This window comes from Vigna unguiculata, chromosome 1, assembly GCF_037176805.1.
Source record: "Vigna unguiculata cultivar grain cowpea cultivar isolate G323 ecotype 2 chromosome 1, ASM3717680v1, whole genome shotgun sequence".
Taxonomy (NCBI): Eukaryota; Viridiplantae; Streptophyta; class Magnoliopsida; order Fabales; family Fabaceae; genus Vigna; species Vigna unguiculata.
The window spans coordinates 24,103,040-24,121,703 of NC_140792.1; the positions used below are offsets into that span (position 1 = coordinate 24,103,040).

The following is an 18,664-nucleotide window of genomic DNA, read 5'->3' on the forward strand; positions in this document are numbered from 1 at the left end:
ATTCGATCTTTAGTGTGATTTAATGCGTTCTTGTGTAATCTGAGGTTGTATACTTGTTAAAAATATTGATTGAAACAAGTCTTGGATGTAAAAGATTGTTGTTTGAGTTGAATTTTTGAATTCTGCATTCTGCATAAATCTCCAGTATTTTAGCCGACTGATTTGTCTTTTTAATCGACTGTTTCATAGCTCAAGAACAAATTAGTTTGGTGCTTGATTTTTTAATCGATTAAAAGTGTACTAGTTTACTACTTTTACATCCTAACTTTCCAGTCTATTTGATTCAATTGAAAAGAGATTTAAGCTTTCGAAAAAGTTTTATAAAGCCAATTCAACCCCCTTCTTGGCTTAAATCACCATTTCAAAACTAACACAAGCTTCATCCATCAATTGGCGAGCTATGAACACCGCCTAGCGATTTTTGGGCAGAACCCAGAAAAAGCGATCCAGCGAAAAACACAAATGAAAAAGGCACCCATGCTTCAGAACACCATGAAAAACACATAATTTATAAATTAAAACATGTAGTACAACTCCTTTTACCTGGAATTTTCCATTCTAAACACATTCCTAGCGTTCCTTCTTCCTCAGAAATTGCCCTAGCCTTTTCCTCTACCAATGGGAACTCTTCCTAGCCCTCTAGTTCTTCTTAGGCAACATTTTGGTGCTCTCAAAAGTCTCTCCCTAGCAGCCACCCAAATTTCTCTAATATTCCACTAATCAACCCTACTAAAATTATTTATCTAATATTCCACTAATCAACCCAAATTTCTCGGAAAATTCGTTTGTCTAGCGATAAGGGTTCACCTAGGAACCATATAATTCACAATTTTATTCTAGAAGAACTATAAGGTATGATCTTCATATTCTTGGTTCTTTTAGCTTCTTGTATCATCATGAGTCTTGAAAATATTTGTTCTTCCGTCCTTTGACTATTTGACCATATCATAGGTCTTTTGAATTGCCATAGTTCCTCTTATAATTCTTCTCGTATATTTTCCATGAATAGTCCTCTATCACATAGTATTTGATAAAAGTGTCTTAGGAAATGCGTCTAAGAAAACTTTATACAAGATTAACTCTAAATACTCAATAAACAAAGTTACCTATAAAAATTATCATATGAGCGAAATAAACGATGTTTACCTATAAAAGTTACCTATAATAACATGTATCTTTATCTATTTAATTATGTAAACTATTTATCCATTTGGTTATCTTAAATTATGATTGTAATACATATTCATTATTGGACATAAACATAATGGAGTCTTTGCGTCTATTAGGACTTTAAGGATGAAAAGTCCCCCATTCAAAAAATTTATACACATAATCCCATTCAAAGATCACAAAACCATATATAATGGGAAAGAAAATGAAGGATAACCAAATTCGTATAAACAAATCAAAATTTAAATCCTAACCACAAACTTTAGAACTTGAATTTGACAATCACCATTGAAACATCAACCAAGTAAAGAGAGTTGCAAAGCAAATGGTAAATAAATACAAAACCATCCAATAATTGAAATGCTGAAAAGAGAGAAAATTGTCGGTGCAAGAAATTCCAAATTCTAAAAGTGACCCCAAATGAATCCCTCATTTGATTCCTACTTAGCTTTTCTACCATCACGATACTACTAAGCTTCTAAACCAAAGCGTTTCTTGGGTTGAAAAGCTCATCGAATAAAAGTACTTAACTACAATTTAATCACAAAGGAAAGACCAAAAGTATATGCCATAATTGAGATTTCAAATGGACTTTTGATCCTCAAGGAGTGCAAGTTAGGTTACGGTTGTGAAACACAAATTATATTTCCATAGCTACCCATATTTTCTAAATTTTCTAAAAAAAAATTTGTGATTCTGCTTAATAAATTTGAAAAATAAGAATTTTCAATTAAGACCATTTAGACCAAAAACCAGAAACCCAACAAATATCACAATATTAGTCACGAGTGTGATAAGTAATACATCAAAAAGTCATAATTGAGTGCTTCAAAATTTCTCTATCGTATCGCTAACAATGCAGATGCGATAACATTATTGTTTCTCAGAGAAAAACTGATTTTTGATAAATTTCTTTCCTTATAATAACTTTTTGAAAATTTCTTATAATTCATTTTTTGTTTTGTTTTGAAAATAAGTGTAAGTAAACACGAGTGATCTCGTCCCAATTTGCACAGTGTTATATTAGGTCCAAAAATACACACGAATTGTAAACTAGTTTTACTATAGTTCATCCCGCATAATGATTGACTTGCCGTGTATGCATACCACTCAACCTAAACAAAATTTAAAGAATGAAATGTTATAATAATAATTTGGCTTAAATAGTCATTTGATCCTAATTTTGGTTAACTTTTTTTAATTTGGTTCTAGTTTAGGATTTGTTTTAAGTTTGGTCCTAACTTTCATAAATTTCATTCAATTAGATCATTTTTCTTAACTCCGTCTAAATAGTTAACGGAATAATGTCCATCGTGGTTCATTTTTTTGACGTGGAACACTGTTGAATGACGTGACCGTTATGTTATTGTGCTACCCTTTTTAATTTTAATAAGATAGGTTTAGGATTACAAATTTGTCGAATTGGGTTTAGGGATTCATTAAGAATTAGGGATTTCTGTAAATTGGATATGTGAGAAGACAGTGCATTCACTTCCATCAAAGATTGTTGTTCTACGCAAAAGATTGTTGTTCTACGAGAAAGATTGTTGCGTTCTATTGAAATTCTTGTTTATCTGCTTACTCACCACTTCTTCTCATGAAATCAAACCCCTTTTGTCTCGAGTAATTGTTTCTATGTTTTCTTATCTTGTGCGTTGATTTCTAGTAATAAGGTTAGTCGAGAAAGGGAAAAGAAGTAAATTGCTTTGGATTTTGAAGTCTCTAGTTTCATGTTTGCTTCTAAACTATAGCTTGTCAGTTTTTTTTTTTAATAGCTTTTCATGGGTGCGGGACGGGTTTCTACCAAAATTGAAGAACGAGTCTTGTGAATTCACGGGGTTGGAGAAAGAAAGGGAAAGTTTTGATCTTTTTGGGTGCAGATAAACAATTTTTGTCGTTACCCATTTAAGTTGAAAGTCTTAATTCACATCAATTGGTGTTTATGATTGATAAAAGCTATTAAAGTGAAATAAGTGGCCAATGGAACACGGTTTGAAAAGAAAGTCTCCAGAAAATGGAGACAATTCACACTTAAACGGTTTTTCTCTGGATGACCTTAATGAAGATCTCTTAGAGAGGATCCTTTCATGGTTACCAACTTCCTCCTTCTTTCCGCCTTACTTTTGTCTACAAGAGATGGAAATCAACTATTGCTTCTATGAGTTCCAAGCTTGCCTACTCACACATTCCCTCAAGAGATCCATGGTTTCTAATGGTTTCTCCCAACCTCAACCACTCTATTGTCTTTGACACTACTGAAAACAGTTGGAAAAAAACTCAATCACTTGCGTCTTCCTCTCGAAGACTCTAACATAAACTACATGCATGTTGTAGCATTTGGTGGCCTGGTTTTCTACCGTAAACTCTTAGGAAACTTTGTTGTATGCAGTCCAGTCACAGGATCCTGCACTGAACTCCCTCCATTACATTTCCCCTCAGAAAACCATCCTCTCAATCTCGTTGTGATGAGTACAACTCTTAGAGATCAAATCTCATACAAGATTGTGTTAGTCTTCGATGAACTCTCTAATCTTTTGTTCAAAGTCTATGACTCAACCTCTTGTTGGGAAGATGATATTGCACTGAGGAGACAAGCATAGTAAAATAACGACCACGTCATTCAATAGTGCTCCACGTCACAGAAATGAACCACGCTAGACACTGTTCCGTTAACTATTTAGATGGAGTTAAGGAAAATTATCTAATTGAATGAAATTTACAAAAGTTAGGACCAAATTGAAAACAAATCCTAAACTAGGACCAAATTGAAAAAAGTTAACCAAAATTAGGACCTAATGACTATTTAACCCTAATAATTTTGTTTTAATATTTCACAATTTATTATATCCACATTAAAATACATATATCAAAGTTAAACTTTTTATGAATAAGGAAACATAAAAGTAAATTATCATCTAAGTTTCAAAAGAACTATAACAATCAATCAATGTTAAATACATACAAAAGAACTAATTTACAAAAGTATGTAAGGACCCAAAAAATAACAAAATAAATAAAAATAAAAGAATAATATCTAACTTAAATATTAAAATATGATAAATATTTTTTGATAGATTATGCACAACTCTACTCAATTATTGCACATAATGTGAATTATGCCAACAAATCTAATAAACAGATAAACAGAATATATACTCAATATGTACCATAGTTTCTCACAAAGAACGAGCCCAACATCCTATCCATCATTGAGTTAGATATGTAACATTAACTAGCATATAATATGAGTCATTTTAAGTTAAAAAGACTCATATCACATGAAAACCAAAAAGTATTGTAATGACAAAATTCAATAGAAGAAAAGTTATATAAATCATTTTGATTTTATTAAATATTGTTTCAGTCCCTTAATTTAACAAAATTATTTTCTTCGTCCTTCAAAAGATCTCAAAATGAGTCCTCAAAAAATTGAAAATATTTTTTTTAGACTATTAAAAAATAATTATAGAAATTATTTCTAAAAGTTATTGTTGGCCTATTTATTTCTTCTCCATTAGTATTGTCACAAATCGAGCATTAGTTGTACGATATGAACTGTATGAACTTGTAAGCAAATCGAACGGTCATCACAACCATTTGATCGGTTGATGCTAACTAGACGACTTGAAATAGGAAAACTACCAATTAAGATTTCTAATCACGATTAAGAAAATTAGATCATAATTAAACATGCCCTAATCAATAACCCATTACAAAATTTATAAATAAGAGTCCATGTAAAGTGATAGTTTACGTTCATTAATTATATATTTAATACATGTCGATCTGAATTGAACTAATAACTTTGGCATCACAAATCTCTTACAAATATCCATAATCAATGTTGGCGGATAAAATTAGACAACAATAATAATCCATCCACACAAACAGTAGGGGACCTTAGGACCTTATTGTGGACATAGGGGGCTAATGTTTTTTGAATCGGACTAATGTTTTTTCATCAAAATTGAATTTGTGAATAAGGATAGTTTATTTTGTTGGTTTAATTGACATAATCCTAATATAAATTTTGGTGAAATTATTTTGTTCCGCTTTAAGAAATTTAACAAAAAATATCAAATTGTATCAATTTCAAAAAAAAAATTAAAACCAATTTGAAAGTAAAAAATATTAGACGGCCAAATTAATATTTTTAGACGACCAACTTAATACTCTTTAACAAAAAAATAAATTAAAAAATAATTCAACTAAAATTTGGACACTCCACCGTAATGACCGAAATCCGCCATTGCACACAAAATAACCGATCAATCTCGTAAACTTGAGACAGTAATAAGGTTGAGAAATTCAATATTTAAATATTTTAACTTAGAACTAATTAAGTGATTATTTTAACGCATATGATAATAATCTGTCTGGCTATCTCTTCTACAAATATCCGTACTCAGAATCCAGTATTTCTTTTATTTTAATTCACTAATAAAATAAGTATATGATCAAAATCTACTACGATATAATGCACATAAATATACTCATTTAAACTATATAAAATAAAAAGCACAGTGTGATTAATCATTCAGAAGAATGTCTAAGTACACTTTTGTCCAAATATATCATTTCTTTTTCACAGACCTTCTGACTATATTTTATCTACCTACACTTTGGCTTGTTCCTAATTCTTTTATTTCATCAGAGACTGCACAATAAATTAAGTTGTTGACTTTTCATTTTCTCTAATTAATTTTACAGTTTCAATGATTATCATTAAACTTTAAACTATATGAATAAATATGCATTATCTTGGTGGATTTTAGCACGAGCTAGTGGGAAAATACTACATGGTGGGCCACTCTCTAATATAGTGGTTGTGTTGCGAAGGTTACTGACATCTTATAATTATTTAAAGACATCTTAGAATTATTTAAAGTGCGATCGTTTAAAAAAAAGTTAAAATATTTATTGATTCCAATTTTTATAAAGTTTTGTTAAATAAATTTTAATTTTAATTTTGTATTCAAATAAGACTTAATTTTTGTCAATTTTATTCAATTGAATCTTTTTTTTAACATCACTTAAATCATTAACGACCATGAACAGTAAATACTACGTGTCACTTCGTGATTTTTATTTATTTATTTATTTTATTTTTTTTGAATTTTTTTTTATTGCTAGTATTGATAATTTTTCAAAATTCTATACATAAGAGGGGTACCTTCCCAAATAAATAGATTTGAATCTTTAAAATAGTTAAATATAATTAGATATAAGTATTAATAAGATATTTTGTATATTTTTTGTGTTAAAAGTAGTGATGGTAAATAAAATATTTATTTTTAAATGATTTATTTAATTAAAAATATTAATTCTTATTTTTCTTTTTCATCATATTTTTTATAAAGCGGCTTTTGAAAAAAGTAAAGCTACGTTTTTATTTACCTTTTATAACAACTTTATTAAAAATATATTCTTTTTCTAAAATTAAAGTTTAAACAAATATATGAAGCGTCCCATTTAATAAATAAGTTTAATTAAATGAAACATAACATAGAGTATAAAATAAAGAGCAATGTCACGGAGTATAATAATCACTCCTTACAATTATCCAAAATACTCATATAGAAGACTAAGGCACACCATGATGCAATTAAACAAAACGAAATGTAATAGTTTTATTGTTGATCAAAGTCCATAGGCAATAGTGCCTACAGAGAGTACTTGAAGGGATGAGATCCAACACAAGAGGGGGCTACACTATAGAGTCTCCATAACCATGGTGACCACTAGGGATTCCTACATCTGCTCACATTAATAAATTGATGATCATCGCAAAAGGAGAAAATCATACACAAAACACACAAGCAAATAGAAAAGGTAAGCTAGAGTATAAATCAGTTTAACATGTTATGGCACACGAACACTTAAAACAAATCATAAACATGCAACAAGATAAGCAAACAACCATGTGATAGCTAACAAGCAAGACTCTAAGATTCAATTATCCGGATACATATAATTAGTCAGATTCACTGGATGTTTGCACTTACGGTGGTCTCTACTGCTCTGCAGAGCCATTGCCAATGGGTTTCACCCTACCATGCACAAGGTTAGCCTTCAAACGTCTAAGGCCATTATCCTGCCAAAGACTAGGGCCTCTTGCTACTCTCACCACTTGAGTCAGTACGCTCTACGTGAGACTAACTAACTCTTTAGAGCTTTAGGATGCAATCTTTACTTGAATCCTTACTTAATTATATACGCTAAGGCACCACCACAAAACTTTACTAAGAGTTTCGTGGAATTACGTCCATTACATGAGGCACCATCATGAGCACTCACCAAGAGGGTCATGGAATTACGTCCAACTCATACCATAACCATGCTTCACAAACCAACCATAGATTTATCATGCATATCCATCTCATGCCTATATTCAACCAACCATCCAATCATGTTTCACACGCATAATCATGCCAACTCATCAATTCCAGCCCATAAACCATTTAATACATGCATATTCACACAATCCATGCTTTAGATAGAGCAATTCAATTAATCATGTGACCATCACCAAAAACAAAGAAGAAAACAACACTTGAGCACATCCCTGCCCAGTTCTCGCTGAGGCGAGCTCCTTTTGCCTAGGCGAGAACTCGAACAGTAGAACAGTGGGACTTTCATGTTTTCTCGCTTAGGCGAGACCTCCTCGCTTGAGCAAGACGAATTCTCGCTCAAAACTGGAGTTTGTCGCCTGAGCGACATCTCGCACAAGCACCAAGGAGGGTTTTTGATACTCTCGCTTGGGCGAGACTCGCTCGCCTGGGCGAGACTACCATATTTCCTCCACTGTTCACGCATGCCAACAGATTCTTCAAGAGCAATGCACAATATATTTTCATACAACTGTAAACACCATACAATCACCAAAAGCACGAAACAGAACCACAAGCCAGCAAAATAAATTAAAAACGCGAAACCCTAGCTTCCCTTACCTGAACAGAGGCTAGTAGACAACGGTAAACACCAAACACTGAGCACTACAGATATGAGAACAACTTTGTGAGTTGAAAATAGTAATACTAGAACAATGAGTAGGTTACCCAGAGGAACCCTAGCTGGAACCACGAAAAAAGACAAGCGGAAGAATAGAAAGCATGAGTCGAGAACCAACTTACTTGGAACAAAAAATGGAGTTGAGTTAGCTTGACAAGGAATAGAGTCTAAACCCTAGCAGAGCTCATTGTTGCAGTTCTAAGAGGGAAGAGGGGGAACAATATTCTAAAAAGTGGGCAGAATGAGAGGGTTAAAACTGATTTAGGAATTTTGAGCACCCTATGGGTCAGCCTTAGGCCCAACATATTAGGATATACTTTTAAACATTAAGGACAGAAAATAAGTGGGCCTTACAATACCAATTGGTAATTTTAGTTAAAAATAGTTCTAATATTTTACTAAAGTTTCAAAGTGCAATATTTTAAATAAAAACATAAATGAAACAGAATCAATAAAAATAGGTTATTTCTTTTTTTGAAGAAAATTATCAACAAAACGGGTCTCATGTAGGGATGTCAAAAAAATCCGTACCCGCGGGTATCCGCGGATAAAACCCGCAACGGGTAGGAAATGGATATTAAAAATGGATACCCGCTACCCGCGGGTATGGGTATTTTTGATACTCGCATGTTAACGAGGCGGGTACGGGTATCATAGTATCCGTACCCGTGGATACCCGTACCCGCTAAACTTTACCTTATATATATATATTAGTAAACAACATTATGAGTCTTCATCCAATAATGGTGGTCAGATTCTTACCCCACAAATGAGTAAATTACTTCCATATACTGTGGAGGTATTGATGTGTCTCTAAGACTGGTTATGGACCAACATGGAAGGTAATGAAATTAACACTTTTACTTAGATATTTTAATTAAGTGATTGTTAGAAATTTTTACTGAACTTCTTATGTTTTAAGGCTCTTCTAGATTAAAATTGGACAACATGAAACTTTATACAATGTTGCAAGAGGTGGACATTGATGAAGTTAGTAATTTCTTTAATATTTTATTCAAAAATAAACTACAATATAAATTGGTAGTGATTTTTTATTTGTTTGTTTTTCAAGAATCAATCGGAGAAAGGGAACTTGTTGATCTAAGCACTAATTATGGTTAAATATTTATTTTTTAAATTATTTTTGTAAATATCCGCGGATACCCGTGGATACCCGCGGATATGAAAAAAATAGACGGGTACCCGCATAACGGATACGGATATGGATATGGGTATGGGGCAAATATTTATCCAGCGGGTAGGATACGAGGGAGCTACTACCTGTACCCTACCCGCCCCGTTGACATCCCTAGTCTCACGCAAGGAACTTGGTGATCCAAAAATTAGATATATCGATTAACGTTTTTCAAAATTGAGGGTGGAAGTGGATTCTTTCAAGAAATTTTCACAATTATTTAATTTAATGTTTCAAGGTTTTTTGGTTCTAATGTTGATTTGAGATTTTAGGTAAGCCAAAATGTTTGTACCACATAGTTTCTAAGTAAACACAAATTTGGTTAAACCAGAATTGGTCTCCTTATTTTAAGTATTTATTTTGTAAAACCTTCTTTTAAGTTTTGATCTCTGGTTTTATTATTATTTTAATGAATTTAATTTTCGTATTTAAAAGGTTTAAATACTCTTTTAATCTTTATAAATATTATTGTGTCCACTGTAGTTTCTGTAAACATATTTATTAATTTAAATCTTACACAATCTTTAATCTTTATCATTAATTATGATTTACATTAAAAATGAAAAATACAAATTTGAAAACAAAATATATTTTAAATTAAGATAATTATATTTTTTAGATATATAATTTAATATAGTAATATATTACCCATCTACTATTAATAATATATATATATATATATATATATATATATATATATATATATATATATAAAATAAAATACGTTGACAACTTATTTCATTGAGTCATTCTTCGATATCTAGTGACTCCCATTAATTTAATTTTTGTAATTAACCCAATTTGTTGATAACAAACTTTATTGACATATTCTTCGATCTTTAGTAATTTCCATTTTTTTAGTTGAAGTAACCCAATCTTTTGATAACGAATTTTGTTGAGATATTCTTCGGTCTTAATGGATTTCAACTTATCTCCATAATATTTTCAGGAATAAGAATCAAATATTTCTATTTTCTAATTTATTAATAAAAACCATAATTATCTAAAAAGTAATAATAAAAATATAAATAAAAGATAAAATAAACAAAATAAACACAATGATAATGCCAATTATCAAAATACTCTAAACTTAAACATTTTCATGTCCTCATAAAAGCTTAAAATTATAGAATTCAGAAAAACTCAAGTCAGCCTATCAAAATAACATAAGAGCAAATGAATTTTCAATTCTGATTATACAACATAAGAGAATTACACTTATAGCTGTAAAACTCAAGACAAGATGACATGATTTTTGTTTTATTTCTTCAATCCCTGGAACAATATAAGAGATAATAACTATAATATTAAATTTAAAATTAGCTAACAAGAATTAGTGCTTCACTTTACACACAAGTGTATGTCAATGATTCATCACACTCAACGTGTTATTAAACCACTTCATCAACTCTTTCCCATCTTCTAAATTACACAATTCTCATATTTGGTTAGATCAAAAGTCTTTCATAGATTGTAATGAGGCTTGACTAGAAGAAATATAGATTTTTAGGAATTCAAACACATTATTAAACCAAAGAGAACAACAAAATGTAAATAATTCATGATATTATGGGTATTCTCTATGTAATAATTTTCCCAAAAGTTGTCATGTCCGTCTATGATACAACCTTTTTTCATAACATATATTTTCTTGGCTCTTTCCTTCTTTTTTTTTCAATATTTTATGGAAAATATTTATGAAATTATCTAACAGACAAAATTTGTAACCTCTTTGGGTAAGGTATTGATACTCTACCTCACTTATTCAATCTCATACCCTGATCGGTTGTTTATACCCTACCACAAACTAGTATGATGTCATACTCTTATTATACTCACATTGACTTGTTCTCTTTGGATAGGGTGTGGGATAAAATATATTTTATTTAAAAGACTAAGGGTAAAAGAAGGAAACATTAAGGCTCATAAAGGTTTACAAATGGATTAACATATCAAGGTTGGCTATTTGGCCAAGTAGCTTTAATGACAAATCAAAACAAATGCATTTATCATTTCTAACTATTTATGTGATTATATTAACAACAATCGGGCAAAAATTAATTTTATAGCAATAACTATTCCCCTTACAACTCTTTACACATAAGCTCACACACTTAAATATTCAAAAAATATGGTCATACTCTCACATTGAATAAGGAGTGACTGAATGTAAACACAATAGACTATCTCACAATTAATGTATACAACAAGGTATTCCAACTTTATGCACATTTAATAAAGAAGAAACTTGCTGCTCAAGAATATTTTAACACAATTGTCCATCCAAAAATTCAAACAATTAATTCACACACATACTAATTAAAAGACATTATTAAATAAGTTCGAGATTAAGCATAAATGCTAAAAATAATTCTAATATAAAATAAAGAAAAATAAAATATAAAATAAACTTAAAAAATGTGAAAAATTCCTAACAAGTGCTTAAGTCGATGCACCTCATCACCCATATAATGCTTAAGTCGTTGTCCATTAACAACCCAACTTATTTCTAGATTTTCAGAAGTTGGATCCATAGGTCTACAACACCATGTGGCTTGACCGCTTGACTATGAATGGCCCCGACCATTTGGACTTCAACTTTCTTGGAAATAATTTAAGTATTGAATTGGAAAGCAATATCTACTGACCTAGATGAAATTCCCTCTTTAGTAGCTTTCAATCATGATACCTTTTAATCCTTTCTTGATAAGTTTTGGAGTTATCGTAAGTATGTTGTCTCATCGCCTCCAACTCTAGCAATTGTAATTTCCTTTTTTTAGTTGACAAAGAAGAATCAAAATTTAACAACTTCAATGCCCAATAAGCCTTATGCTCCATCGCGATTGTAAATGACAAGCTTTTCCATGTACCAACTAAAAGGGAGAGAATCCAATTGGGGGCTTCATTGTAGTCTCATATGCCCATAAAGTGTTATCTAACTTTATTGACCAATCTTTTCTAGAAGATGCTACTATTTTCTATAGAGTCTTCTATTTCTTCCAATAGGATACTTCAGCTTGACCATTGGTCTGTGGAAGATATGGTGAAGCAACCTTATGCTTTAACTCATAGTATTAAAGAACTTTTGCCAATTGAGCATTCCAAAAATGTGTCCCTCCATCACTAATGAGAATTCGCCAAACCGAGAAAAAAAAGTTTCTTCAAAAATGTTATCACTACCTTGGCATCCTTCTTTTGACAAGCCGCTACCTCCACCCATTTACTGATATAATCCACAACTATTAATATATATATATATATATATATATATATATATATATATATATATATATATATATATATATATATATATATATATATATTCATTCCTAGATGAAGAGGGACAAAGTCCCATAAAATATATTCCTAAACAATGAAACACCTCTACCTCTAAGATAGTTTGCAATGGCATTTAAACATATGTGGTCTATGGATAGAGGCACCTTCAGCAAAAAGGGAGTTTATTTTCTGCCATTTCAAAAGATTATTTTATCAAACTTGAATATCTTCCAAGCACCTTACTCTAGATACCAATTGTTAGTTTTGAAATGGTGATTTAAGCCAATAAGGGGGGTTGAATTAGTTGTTTACAACGTTTTCGAAAGCATAAAACCCCTTTCAATTGAATGAAATAGACTAGAAAATTAGAATGTAAAAGCTACAAATCAGTACACTTTCAATCAGTCAAAAAATAAAATAGTATAGTAATTTGTTCTTGAGCCATGAAACAATCGATTAAAATTTCAAATCAGTCCGGTAAAATACTTGGAATTTATGCATAATGCAAAATTCGCAGATTTAACTCAAACAATAAACTTTTACCTACAAGACTTGTTCCAATCAATATTTCTAACAAGAATACAACCTCAAATTACATAAGAACGTATTAAAGCACAACAAAGAATGAATTTATTAGTTTTCTTGAGTTTTAAAATGATTCAAAGTGAGTGAGATGAAGGAAAGAAAATTGCACAGTTTTTTTTATACTGATTCACTCAATCATAAAGCTACATCCAATTTACCAGGATAACTTGAGCCTGGTTTCTACTATATTCAAAAGTTTTACAAATAACACACCAAGATTACACTTTTAAACAAAGAAACTCACAAGATTTTTGACTCACATAAAAATCTAGACAACTACCCTGCAAGAATCACACTTACAAACCTGAAATCACATCAGGCAAACAACTAAAGGCACAAGAACAACCAAACCTGATGGTGGCTCTCCCTAGCCAACCATACATGTGTTCTTCAAGCTACTCATAAGCCAAAATGCCTCCAAGATCAACCAAGATCTTCAATCTACACGTTGCAACTGTGTATTGCAGAGAGAGAGTTTTCCAGTTATGAATGACAAGATTTCGCGCTCAAAAACTCATAATTTTTCCTCTGCTCTCGAAAATACAACATATATAGTTTGGTTTAAATGAAATTAGTCGTTTAAATTTTTTGTACAGTTAGATGATTTCATTAGACTTAAGTTAAATCAGTCGATTGAAAAATAATTCAACTGATTAAATGCATTCGTACCTGAAACTATATACTACAAACCTTTTAACCTGTTAAAACCCATTTTAACATATTAAAAGAGACACACCAAGACTAACAAGACATCTAATGTAAGACCCGAGAAAATTAATTAATTAATAAATACGAGTACTTAGAGCCTTTATAGCAATTAATGTTAGCATGTATGATGTTGAATAGTACTAGCTCAAATGGTTGAGAGTACTTGGTTGTTATGAAAAGACTTGGGTTTGAGTCCTATGTATGCCTATTGTGTGTTATTTTAATTGTTTATTATTTAAGTAGTATGCTTGATCATAAAGAGTGATAATATAATCTTATATTTATAGGAATTGTCATGAAACATTAATTGGTTGAATGGTTATGCATTGACTTGACATTTGCATGGTTATGTGTTTGAACCTTAGTAAACATGAATTAAGCTTCCTTTTTGCTAAAATTAGTTTTGGCATAGATGGGAAGGGTAAGAAACCGTAGCACACAGAAGGGGAAGCCAAGGGGCTTGAAAACCACCATGGAACAGTCATTTAATGACAATTAAACATAATCTTAATGCCATTTTCATTTTTTTGACCATTAAGCACAATTAAGGCTTAGTTAAGTGTCCAATTAAGAGTGAGAGAGAGGGTTTAGGTGTTTGCCATTGTTGAGCACTACGAGAAGAGAAAATTCAGAGTGAGCAACTGAGTTTGTGAGTGAAAGGAAGAGCTTAACAATAGCAGAGCAAAGGAGGCTATTGGTGATCAAAGGGAAGCTCTAGAATCATCAAATTTTAAGCAACAAATCTAGGTTAGAGGAGCTGGACTCCATGTATTTTGATTTGTATTGGTCTTTTTGCATGATTGTATATATGTTTGAATGTTTAAGCGTTGCCAAAATATGTAATCTTGGGTTTCTAGAAATTTTCCAGAAACCGCTTGGCAGGCCTTCAAAGCCACTAAATAACTCATGCTGGCATGAGTGTATTTCTGGGTTCTAGTGAGGAACATGCCTAGCGACAACAAATTACCCGTCAGGCGACACATCTTTTCTCACATAGTTTTCTGGGTTTTCGTATGAATGGCCTAGCGGTGAGGACCTCCCGCTAGGCGACGCGAACTTGGATGGTTCAATTTTAATGTTTTTTTGGGTTTTCTAGGTTGTTTGATTGGGGAAAAAGAGGTCTTACCTGTTGGTTAAGTATTTGATTCCTGTAATCGTTGAAATATGTCTTAGTTGGATGTAATTGGGTGAAATAATGATTGAATGTGAATTAGGGTTGCGTTGGTTTAGAGAAGTTTAGGGTAGTATGATTTGGATTACAATTTCGTGGTCATTTTCTGTGTATTGTACTGGTAATCAATCATACGTGCAATTGGGAAAGCGGACAAAGGAAGACGAAAACTGAGTTACATTGGACTTGCACTATTCCAACGAATTCTGAAAATTCCAAAATTCTATGCATCGCTTGGCGGCATTGGATCTACTATCAGGCGCACTATCAGAGCAGAGGCAAATTTGTTATTTTACTGCGGTGGCAGCGGAGAGTTCATTCTAAAAGGTTCTTGGGAATTGAGTAGGCACTATATGATAGGAGAGAATAGATAGTAAAGTGTGGAAGTGGAGAATGGGATTTCAAGAGGGTGGAGGGAATAGATAGTGATAATAAGGTGTGAATTGTTTCTGATAAGTGGCATGAATTTCTAAAAATTGGGAATTGTTGTGGATAAGATTAGTGGGAGTGAAATAATGAAATAGATACTACTCCAAATGGAAAAGAGAGATTAACTATGGTGTAATGATGAATTACAAAACTAGGTTGTGAGTACCAACTTGGGATGGTGTGTGAATTAATAAGAGCGCGATAGGTTGTGATTAAGTCTAAGTGGTGGAATACTTGTGTTGATGAAATCACATGGGAATTAGAAATATAGTAAGGAATTTAGAGTGTGGGGTTTAGGACTGTGGAACCTTATCGACTTAAATTGGTAGCGAGCATTGTGGGTCTGGATATTGGATTAGGTTTAAGTCTGCACTATTGCACATAAAACTAGTACAACTCGTTGTACTGGTGTAGCGCCTAGCGACGAGGCTTGGACTGCTAGGCGATAGCTACAATTCCAGAGGGTCACTAGGCGTATGGTGCCTAGCGGCGAAGCTGGTTCTACCAGGCGATACCTGTAAGGACAATGACATCAGAGGTGCGAGGCGCCTAGTGGCGGAGGAGTTCTGCCAGGCGGTCTGGAATGCAATTTCGCTTGGCGGCTCTAGAGTAGTATTAGGCGATAATGCAGGAGTAGCATACTTGTTGGCTTTGGATGTGCGTGGTCTACAAAGCTTTGGTGATACCTTAAAGAGAGACTTGCTGGAGTGTTCCTTGAGTTGTGGCTGAGGATGTCAATGGGGCGGGTAGGGTACGGGTAGTAGCTCTCCCGTACCCTACCCGCTGGATAAATATATTCTCCGTGTCCGTACCCATATTCGTCGAGTATCCATTGTGCGGGTATCCGCCTATTTTTTTCATATCCACAGGTACCCGCGGGTATTTGCAAAATTATTTAAAAAACAAATATTTAATCATAAATTTAAATAAAATAAAATAAAATACATCACTGTCATAAATTTTAAATAAAGTTCAAGTAAACTCAAGCTGATACAAGTCCAAATAATTGTAAAAGTAAATATAAAATGACGTTCAACACAATGAAAATTCTTTAATTAGTGTTTTGATAAACAAACTCACTTCTTTCGATTGGTTCTTGAAAAATAAACAAAATAAGCAAATAATAAACCTCAATTACCACATACCAAGTATTCTTATTTTGATATCATCATTTGACAACAAGTATACCATAAACGTCATTGTCTATATAAGGTTTGATGTATATGCCCAATTTCAAAGAATATCAAGGGGTGTAAGTTTAGCGGGTACGGGTATCCATGGGTACGGATACTATGATACCCGTACCTACCCTATTAACATGCGAGTATCAAAAATACTCGTACCCGCGGGTAGCGGGTATCTATTTTTAATATCCCTTTTCTACCCATTGCGGGTTTTATCCGCAGATACCCGCGAGTACAGATTTTTTTGACATCCCTAGTTGTGGCCCTTAACAGTATCCCTTGAGTTGTGGCTCAGGATAGAGGGTAAACACGTGACATTCATTGAGTTGTGGCTCAGAATGACATCTCTTGAGTTGTGGCTCAGAATGACATCTCTTCAGTTGTGGTTCAGGATGGCGAATGAACATGAGGAATCCTTGAGTTGCGGCTCGGATTGGCGAGTATTGCCAATGTGAGTGTGCGAGTTGTGGCTCGTACGGATGGGTCCAGAAAGATTGCCCTCCTCGGTATTTTGCCGACAAGTTTGGTAGTCTTGGGACTTTACGAACTATGCTTTGTACTAGGAACTCCATCTGGCGTTAGAAAGTGTGGTCCACAGTAGGTTTCTCGCACGTTTTCTACAACTTGTGGCTTGTAGGTGTGGCAACAAAGGCGTCTTGAGGTAGTCTCCTAAAGACGTAGAACATGGATAACATGGTGGTGGCCATGTGGTGTGGAATCAAAGGATAGAGTTCCTTTGATGTCTGTTTGCATATATTTCAATGATATTGTATATATATGTTTATATGTTAGCTCACCATATCTGCTTGTGTTTGCCGATAATCCTGTAATGAGTTACACAAGAGTAGATGATATTATAAGTGGTACTAGTGAGGCATAGCATCGGAGAGGGGCTAGCCGGGAAACCTGGACCGCTATACTGGCGAAACCGACCCTGACGAGCACCTCAAAGTCTACATCACCCATGTCGCCGTGTACACGTCCCAAGATGCAGTATTCTGCAAAGCCTTCCCCACCACCCTCAAGGGCCCTGCCCTAGAATGGTTCACAACCCTCCCACCTTACTCCATCGACAGTTTCGTCGTCCTTTCTCACATGTTCTCCACCCATTTCGCTGGCAGCTGTCCACACCAAACTACCACAATCTCTCTCCTGGGCATTAGATAAGATCAAGGCGAACCACTCAGAGCGTTCATAGATCGCTTCAGTAAGGCAGCTCTTCGTACCCCACACCTCAACGAGGAGATGATCCTCTAGTGCATGGCACTTACCCTACAACCCAGCCCCTTCGCCAACAACGTCTACCTCCACCCACCTGCCTCTATGCACGGGCTCAAATTACGTGCAGCTGACTATATCCGCATGGAGGAAATGGAAACCCTCCACACCAAATTCTGCAATGACTATGCAGCCACCACCGCCAACCCTACCCACTAACCTAACCCACGCCCTGATGCCCGCCCACGCGAGCCCCGCTAACCTTGCTTCACCAGATATGCCCGTCTTACCGTAGCCCACTCCCGCATCCTTGACGAGGCCCTACAAGCTGACCTAATCCCTCCACCACGCAAGACAACCACACCTCCCAACGCTGATATGACCAAATATTGTCGCTACCACCGTAACCATGGCCACACTATAGAAGAACGCAAAGCACCCCAGGATAAAATAGAAGAACTGGTCCGTGTTGGCCACTTTCGTCGTTTCATCCGTAGAGATGACCATTCCTCTTCCTCTCGATCCCGCTACCCCCTCGATCCGACCACAGACGTCCTCAACATGACTCCCGTTCTGACAGATGCCCCGTCCAACCCCCCAACCAAGAACCCGAACCGGCCTGCACCGACATCACCCCTGTCGACCCCCCCTTCGCGGCACCATCAACACCATCTCTGGTGGCTTCGCTAGTGGAGGATCCACTTCTTCTGCCAG

General features: G+C 34.0%; 1 pseudogene; it reads left to right on the forward strand.

Moving 5' to 3' along the window:
• The first annotated feature begins 3,150 nt into the window (after positions 1 to 3,150).
• On the forward strand, positions 3,151 to 3,797 carry LOC146888796 (F-box only protein 13 pseudogene; annotated as a pseudogene).
• The last annotated feature ends 14,867 nt before the right edge of the window (positions 3,798 to 18,664 follow it).